Source organism: Lepidochelys kempii, chromosome 6 (assembly GCF_965140265.1).
Source record: "Lepidochelys kempii isolate rLepKem1 chromosome 6, rLepKem1.hap2, whole genome shotgun sequence".
Taxonomy (NCBI): domain Eukaryota; kingdom Metazoa; phylum Chordata; order Testudines; family Cheloniidae; genus Lepidochelys; species Lepidochelys kempii.
This window is the reverse complement of record NC_133261.1, coordinates 127861404-127870428: the sequence shown is the minus strand read 5'-3', so window position 1 is coordinate 127870428 and position 9025 is coordinate 127861404.

The window sequence follows — 9025 nt, the reverse complement described above, 5'->3', positions numbered from 1 at the left end:
CCGATGCAGACCAGCCAGAGCCCTCAGCAGGAAGGAGCCTCGATCCCATAAATCCACCCAAATCAGCCAAAAGTGACACAACCCAAGAATCCCTTGAAGCCTCAGTAGCTACACGTCAAGTCCTGCTTTCCCTTAGGCTTTTCCCCAGCCTGGCACCGGTTCCTGGAGCCAGACGTTAACGCCTGGCTTCCTGGGGACCTGGACTTGCCCCTGCACTCTGTCCCATGGGACTCCTGCTTCCCATTGTGGTGTCCTGGGCATTGCCTGTTGCTTGTTGGAATCACTTGCCTGGCCCAGCTCCTCCGTCTCCTTCAGCGGAGCTGTACGGATTTACACCGGCGGAGGATCCGGCCAGGTTCAGCTGCACCCTTCTGACTCACCGACAGCAAACCCGACACAGGGAAACACAAACTGCCCTGAAGATGTTTCTTTTTCCAGCCAACTCGACGGAGCTGTGGGCTCCCACCACCAGCTCCCAGACGGCACAGCTGCATCTACACGGTGGTAAGGCGCCACACCTAAGCCTGCGTCCTCGTTCCATGACCAGCCCGGCTTTTGTCCTCCCTCCGCCTCAGGACCTTGGCTAACAAATCGCCAGGGTGACTGGGAAGAAAAAAGCCGGGGGGGGGGGGGGAGGGAGGAATTACGCGAAGTGTGAAAAAAAATTTGCAGGATTATTTTTGAGTGCGAGGCCATTCGAATCACCAGGGGGTGAGAATGATGACTTGGGCCCAGGCCCCACCCTCTGACGAGCTGGAAAAGTGGCCCGGCTGCCCTGGGGGAGGAGCGACTGGGCCAAATCGGAGGGGTGAGCTCTCCACTTTTACAGACCTTTCAGCGCCCCTGCGCACAGAGACGCCAGTCCCTGCGGGATGGGAGGTTTGGAGAGGGGCTTTCAGTGCTATCTGGGGAAGCAGCGATGCAGAAGGGGGTTGGGGCATGGCGCTCCAGGAACAGTTTGGTCCGGAGGGGACGGAGGGGAGGGATGGTGCAGATCACCTCTCTGGGGAAGAGCTTGGGGCTGAGCGTGGGGCAGGAAGAATGGGGGAGCAGGTGAGTGTGGGGCAGTGAGGGGGGAAAGCACAGGACTGGGTGTGGGGTGGGAAGAAGGGGGGTGATGCAGGGCAATGGTGGGGGGAAGAGCACAGGGCTGGGTGTCGGGTGGGAAGAAGGGGGGTGATGCAGGGCAATGGTGGGGGGAAGAGCACAGGGCTGGGTGTCGGGTGGGAAGAATGGGGGTGATGCGGAGCAGTGGGGGGAGAGCACAGGACTGGGTGTAGGGTGGGAAGAAGGGGGGGTGATGCAGGGTAGTGGGGGAGAGCACAGGGCTGGGTGTCGGGTGGGAAGAAGGGGGGGTGATGCAGGGTAGTGGGGGAGAGCACAGGGCTGGGTGTGGGGTGGGAAGAAGGGGGGGTGATGCAGGGTAGTGGGGGAGAGCACAGGGCTGGGTGTAGGGTGGGAAGAAGGGGGGGTGATGCAGGGTAGTGGGGGAGAGCACAGGGCTGGGTGTGGGGTGCGAAGAAGGGGGGGTGATGCAGGGTAGTGGGGGAGAGCACAGGGCTGGGTGTGGGGTGCGAAGAAGTGGGGTGAGTGCGGGGCAGTGAGGGGGAGAGCACAGGGCTGGGTGTGGGGTGGGAAGAACGGGGGGGTGATAGGGGGCAGCAGGAGGGGCGTGTGTCCACAGCTGGGTGCCGGGAGGAGAGGGCAGGGCAGGGCTGGGTGCAGAGGTAGCTGGAGGCACCTCAGGACTGGGTAAGAGGGAGTGACCGAGGCGAGCTTGGGGCTGGGTGCCGGGGGAGAGAGCTTGGGGCTAAGGGAGGCCACTGGGGGGTCTGCGGGGGCTGGGCACAGGGCAGGAGAAGGAGACTCCGAGCCCCCTCCTTAGAAAAACTCTGGTTGTGCCCCTGCTTGGGTCTATTGTTTGTTTTTGTTCCTCCAACTCAGACAGCTTGTTGCCACCCATGAAGGCCAGGGGAGGCTAAGCTCCCCTAACCCAGGCCATGGCCCCTCCCTCGCTTCTCTTCTCCCTTGAAGCTGGTGGGGGCTCAGCTCCAGCCGGTGGCTTGGGGTTTGGACTGGTGGCCAGGGGTGGCTCGGGCTGGTACTCAGGCCAGCCCAGGGGTCCGGGCCAGCCAGCATGCCTGGGGCAGCTTGGGCCGGCCCAGGAGGTGGGCCACTCAGGGGCGCCTCCGGCTTCAGGGGGGGCACTCGGGGCTCCGGCAGGCTGTGGGGGCCGGAGCCTCAGGCGGAAGGGGTGGGGCCAGGGTCTAGCCTCCCGAAGTGGGGGTCACCCACCACCCATGTTACCCTCCCTTCAAACTTGACACACAGTTAAATCTCCTTCAGAACTTGGGCCTGCGGTATATGTGTAGAAAACAGGTTATAATTAAGCAAAACTATTTATCGATTGTCCCATCTAAGGTGTATGTCTGTAGAAGGGCAGTTTGCCCTTTGACTGGTTGCAGCTTAGAGAGAACATAAATATCTGTCTTCACATCATGACTGGAGCTGGATGGAATATTTTTTGGAGGAAAGTTTCCCACAGCCCCGCCCCAAATAGTCTAGTCAGAACCAGAAGTGTTCCCCAGCCAAACAAAACTGACATTTTAAGTCCAAATGTTAACTGGAAACTAAAATTTTAGTTTCAATGCAACTTTGTTTAAACTGAAACATCAAAACAGTTGAAGTCTAAAGAGAATGACAATTTCTGTATGGAATCAGCTTGCGAAAACTGAAACTTTTCAACTGGAAAACTCCCAACAAAGGTTTTTCATTTGAAATTTCTCCTGGAGGGATGGGTGGGTTTTCCCAGCTGCCCTATTCAGTGTGGCACCCAGTTTTGCCGTATCTGGATCCACAGGGAGATCTACTTGTGGAGCGAAGGGAGCAGAATTGTGATTCTGGCTTTACAGGCTTGCTAATGAATAATTGTTCTGCTTGCAAACAGAGGTGCTAAAAATACCAGTTTCCATTAACTTCAATGGGCGCAGTCAGCACTCAGCACATCTGAAAACCAAACCATTGTATTAAGAACCTAATTTGAGGCTCCCAAGTTTGCAAATCTGGGCTGACATTTTAAACTATCATTTGTACAGTGAGTGTGGGGCACTTCCTATTCCCAGGGAACAGATCCAGGAAGACATCCTTTGCTACCACCCTCCCGCTGCCAAAAACATCACCTCTCTCTATCCACCATAGTGTCCCATTAAGCGCGGTACCAGCTGATGTATTTTCGGGGAAGGCTGGTGAGACAGTTCTCTGGGACACCCGCCCCACTTCACTGGCTAACTTTACATACAGGAGGGGAGCTCAGCTGCTCACTTCTTTCAACTCTAGTGATCAGTTTATTTAATTTAGGGTTTTATATTGCTGCTCATCGCTGTCATATCTGAGCATTTTCCTTATATAATCCATAGCAAGAGTGAAGCTGCTAGTGGACTTCATGAAGTCTCTGGAACATCTCACTTTATGGGGTAAAATCTCATCTTGGGGAAACTCTGGTTTTCGGTTTGGACTTTTTTAAAAGTGATTTTATTCTCTCCTCTTTTGGTTGGTCAGGATTATCGAGTAGGTGTCAGTTTACCCTGCTTTACGTTCTCAAGGCTGGCTTCACAAGGACAAGGGCTTGGGACCTGCTATTTCTTTCATGATTCTCCAGGGAGACCGAAAGACCAGCTCTGACAACGATGAGGGATTAACAACAGCTGCTTGGCTCTGGAGAAGGACTGTGGACTGGCAATTTAGGAGACAGAGAAGCCACCACTTGTGGGAAAGCAGGGCAGTGCACTCCTGGACACAGCAAGGGGTTGGACCCTTGGGGAGGGGAGTTTCATGTTACTACTTGTGGTTTGTGTTCCCTTGTTTTGATTTCAGGTCATGAACCTTCTCCTCTGAGAAATGCATGTGGCTGGCAGCATCTGATCTGTTCAGTGAGATTGCCAGTTTACAGTGTCTAACCTCTACAGGGCCCTCTAGCTAAAAACAGCTTGACAGTTCAGCTTCCTGCAATTAATACAGTTAATCTGACTATGTAGAAAGACCTGCTGACAAAAGCCAGCCTGTTTCTTTGGCATGAGCATGCAGGCCTTGTGATGTCCGTATGGCCCCAAGGCATGGCATTTCCTAGAGACACAAGAGGGCAAAGGGAAGTGGGCAAATGGCTGCAGGACAGTCCAAGGTACAGGGAAGAGGAAATCAGTCCAAAGTTCTGTTGGGCAATGTGAGCTCTAGAAAGAAGCTGAGCTTATGGCAGAGAGAGATAAAGGAAGCCGAGCCCCCAAGGAGCTTGTAAGCATCACATGTAGGTGATGGAAACAGAGCTGTAGACTCTGGTGAATTTCCCTGCAGAGACCATGTGACCTAGTGACCTGTGTTCTATTGCAGGCTGGGTGACCTTATGCACGTCACTTCCCCTCGTTTTCCCCCTACAATCCTCTTACTGCCACCATCTATTAGATTGTGTAAACTCTCTGGGGTGGGGACGGTCTCCCACTAGGTCCTAGTACAAGGGACTATTTCAATTCTACTGCTTAAACTCGATATGGCCTCATATTGTTTTAAACATGTAATTTCAGACAAATCTTTGAACTTTAAGCTGGCTAGTATGAATGTCACAAGGGACTTTTGTTTGCAAAATATAAGCATGTAATAGTTAGAAAATGAGCAGTGAAAGGAAGATAGGTAAATAGGCAAATAGTCCCAGCTCTTCAATAATTGTGTGGACACATAATATCACATTACAAATTGAAGGCTTCAGTGAGATCAGGATCAGGCCCCCTCATCAAAAGCTGTCACACCACATGGAAGGAAAAGCCATCATCACAGAACCAAAAGAGGTAATGGAGAGCAGCTGTCACATCTGGGGTGGGGGAGGAAATCAAATATAAACATCTAGCAATTCAGAATGGTAAAATCTGGACAGACACTATATAAATAAGTGTCACATAAGATCAAAAGCAGTATATAGGCCATTAAATATTTTCAGCTTCTGCACTCATAACACAAGAAAGCAAAGAAAACATCCAGAAATGCAAAACTTTAAGACTTCTTCTAATCCAGACAAAGTTCAGGCGGGATGCTATGTGCATTACCAGGAAGTCTTACAACACCAGTTCAGATTCTTTCCCCAGTCTGGACACTTTTGAGATATAGTCAGACTCAGCAGGACTAATTAACCCATTGCTGATCCAACTCCCATTGACATCAAGAGGAGTTTTTCCATTGACTTTAGTCGGTGCTGGATTGGGACCCTAAACCATAACAATGGAGATGCTCTCAATCCAAATATAAACATCTAGCAATGGACATCTGGAGTTACAGCTAGCGAGGGATGTTAAGAGTAACAAGAAGGGTTTCTTCAGGTATGTTGGCAATAAGAAGAAAGCCAAGGAAAGTGTGGACCCCTTACTAAATGAGGGAGGCAACCTAGTGACAGAGGTTGTGGAAAAAGCTAATGTACTCAATGCTTTTTTTGCATCTGTCTTCACGAACAAGGTCAGCTCCCAGACTACTGCACTGGGCAGCACAGCATGGGGAGGAGGTGGCCAGCCCTCTGTGAAGGAAGAAGTGGTTCGGGACTATTTAGAAAAACTGGACGTGCACAAGTCCATGGGGCCGGATGCTTTGCATCCAAGAGTGCTAAAGGAATTGGCAGATGTGATTGCAGAGCCATTGGCCATTATCTTTGAAAACTCATGGCAATCGGGGGAAGTCCCGGAAGATTGGAAAAAAGCTAATGTAGTGCCCATCTTTAAAAAAGGGAAGAAGGATGATCCTGGGAACTACAGGCCAGTCAGCCTCACCTCAGTCCCTGGAAAAATCATGGAGCATGTCCTCAAGGAATCAATTCTGAAGCACTTAGACAAGAGGAAAGTGATCAGGAACAGTCAGCATGGATTCACCAAGGGCAAGTCATGCCTGACTAATCTAATTGCCTTCTATGATGAGATAACTGGTTCTGTGGATGAAGGGAAAGCAGTGGACGTGTTATTCCTCGACTTTAGCAAAGCTTTTGACACGGTCTCCCACAGTATTCTTGTCAGCAAGTTAAAGAAGTATGCGCTGGATGGATGCACTACAAGGTGGGTAGAAAGTCGGCTAGATTGTCGGGCTCAACGGGTAGTGATCAATGGCTCCATGTCTAGTTGGCAGCCGGTATCTAGCGGAGTGCCCCAGGGGTCAGTTCTGGGGCCGGTTTTGTTCAATATCTTCATTAATGATCTGGAGGATGGTGTGGATTGCACCCTCAGCAAGTTTGCGGATGACACTAAACCGGGAGGAGTGGTAGATACGATGGAGGGTAGGGATAGGATACAGAGGGACCTAGACAAATTAGAGGATTGGGCCAAAAGAAATCTGATGAGGTTCAACAAGGACAAGTGCAGAGTCCTGCACTTAGGATGGAAGAATCCCATGCACCGCTACAGACTAAGGACCGAATGGCTAGGCAGCAGTTCTGAAGAAAAGGACCTAAGGGTGACAGTGGACAAGAAGCTGGATATGAGTCAACAGTGTGCCCTTGTTGCCAAGAAGGCCAATGGCATTTTGGGGTGTATAAGAAGGGGCATTGCCAGCAGATCGAGGGACGTGATCGTTCCTCTCTATTCGACATTGGTGAGGCCTCATCTGGAGTACTGTGTCCAGTTTTGGGCCCCACACTACAAGAAGGATGTGGAGAAATTGGAGAGAGTCCAGCGAAGGGCAACAAAAATGATTAGGGGACTGGAACACATGACTTATGAGGAGAGGCTGAGGGAACTGGGATTGTTTAGTCTATGGAAGAGAAGAATGAGGGGGGATTTGATAGCTGCTTTTAACTACCTGAAAAGTGGATCCAAAGAGGATGGATCTAGACTATTCTCAGTGATAGCAGATGACAGGACAAGGATTAATGGTCTCAAGTTGCAGTGGGGGAGGTTTAGGTTGGATATTAGGAAAAACTTTTTCACTAGGAGGGTGGTGAAAACTGGAATGCGTTCCCTAGGGAGGTGGTGGAATCCCCTTCCTTAGAAGTTTTTAAGGTCAGGCTTGACAAAGCCCTGGCTGGGATGATTTAGTTGGGATTGGTCCTGCTCTGCGCAGGGGGTTGGACTAGATGGCCTCCAGAGGTCCCTTCCAACTCTATTATTCTATGGTTCTATGATTCAAACATCTGCAGAAGTTCATGTGTTAGCAGGTGCATCAGTGAACTAGTCTGCAGTGTCCTCAGTAAGAGAATACTTCAGCTAGTATCTGACTACAGCAACTCCCCTCTTAATGTCCTCTCACTTAATGTTGATTTGATCTTACGTCCCTGCTCCATTACAGAACATGCTCGTTTAAAGTTGTGCAACGCTCTGCTAGAACGTTGTTTGGCTGCCTGCTTTGTCCACAGCTGGCAGCCCCCTATCAGCTCCCCTACACCCCCGCCCTATAGCGCCTCCTGCCTGCCAGCAGATCCTGTGGATCAGCACTTTCCCCCTCCAGCCCCGCCTCCTACCCATGGCAATCAGCTGGATTGAGGCATTCAGGAGGCAGGGGAGGGAGGGGGAGACTGCGCGCTGCATCCTCGCGCCTCCCCCCTCCCTCCTGAATGCCACAAACCAACTGATTGCCGCAGGCAGGAGGCAGGGGAGGAAGGGGGGAGGAGCGAGGACGCAGCGTGAAGAGTAAAGGGGGAGGGAGGGAAGAAGAGGCGGGTTAAGGTGGGGACTTGGGGGAAGGGAAAGCGGGAGTTGAGCCCCCCGTCCCTGGTTCTTGCACAGTTGGGGAAGCTGCAGCTGCTGCTGTGCCTTCAGCCTCCTTGCCTGCCTCATTGTCTCCAGTGCCAGTGGGCTGTGCCTGTGTGGGGTAAGGCAGGGGCACCTCCCATTGCTTCATACTCAGCAATGATGATTGTAGTATTAAATTGTTTCTTTAAAATTGTTTAAAACTTATATCTGTATTAAATTGCTTGTTTAAAATGTATATAATGCCTTTTGTCTGGAAAAAAAAAATTCCCTGGAACCTAACCCCCCCCCCCCCCATTTACATTAATTCTTATGCTGAAATTGGATTCGCTTAACATCGTTTCGCTTAAAGTCACATTTTTCAGGAACATAACTATAACATTAAGTGAGCAGTTACTGTATTAACGGTGTAATATGAGACAGCTACATTTGATTCCTTCTCTAGAATGAATCACTAGCTCTGGCATAGACTAGAGGTTTTGGGTGCCTCTGTTTCTGGGTACCCAACTTGAGATCCTTTAGTGTTTCCTGATTTTCCAAAAGCGCTGATCACCCACTCTCTTAAAATCAGGCCCTTTAAAATGTCTCAAGTTGTGCATCCAAAAACTGGAGGCACCCAAAATCACTAGTCATTTTTAAAAAACGTGGTTAATCTCCAGACCCCGCTGAATAATTACAGACAAAATACCAACTGGGGCAAGAGATCTGCCTGCTTTATGATCTGAGCAAAAGCATTTTATTCTTTCCGGACTGAAACTTAAACTGGGACAAAATGGAAAAATGTGTCATGTAGTCATTTAAATCATTGCCAACCCATCATCTGTCATGTAAATATAAACAACATGCTGACACCTTCAGGCAAAGAAAGAGCAGTAAGGCAGGGGTGTGTTAGAATCATAGAATATCAGGGTTGGAAGGGACCTCAGGAGGTCATCTAGTCCAACCCCCTGCTCAAAGCAGGACCAATCCCCAACTAAATCATCCCAGCCAGGGCTTTGTCAAGCCTGACCTTAAAAATATTTAAGGAAGGAGATTCCACCACCTCCCTAGGGAATGCATTCCAGTGTTTCACCACCCTCCTAGTGAAAAAGTTTTTCCTAATATCCAACCTAAACCTCCCCCACTGCAACTTGAGACCATTACTCCTTGTTCTGTCATCAGCTACCACTGAGAACAGTCTAGATCCATCCTCTTTGGAACCCCCTTTCAGGTAGTTGAAGGCAGCTATCAAATCCCCCCTCATTCTTCTCTTCTGTAGACTAAACAATCCCAGTTCCCTCAGCCTCTCCTCATAAGTCATGTGTTCCAGTCCCCTAATC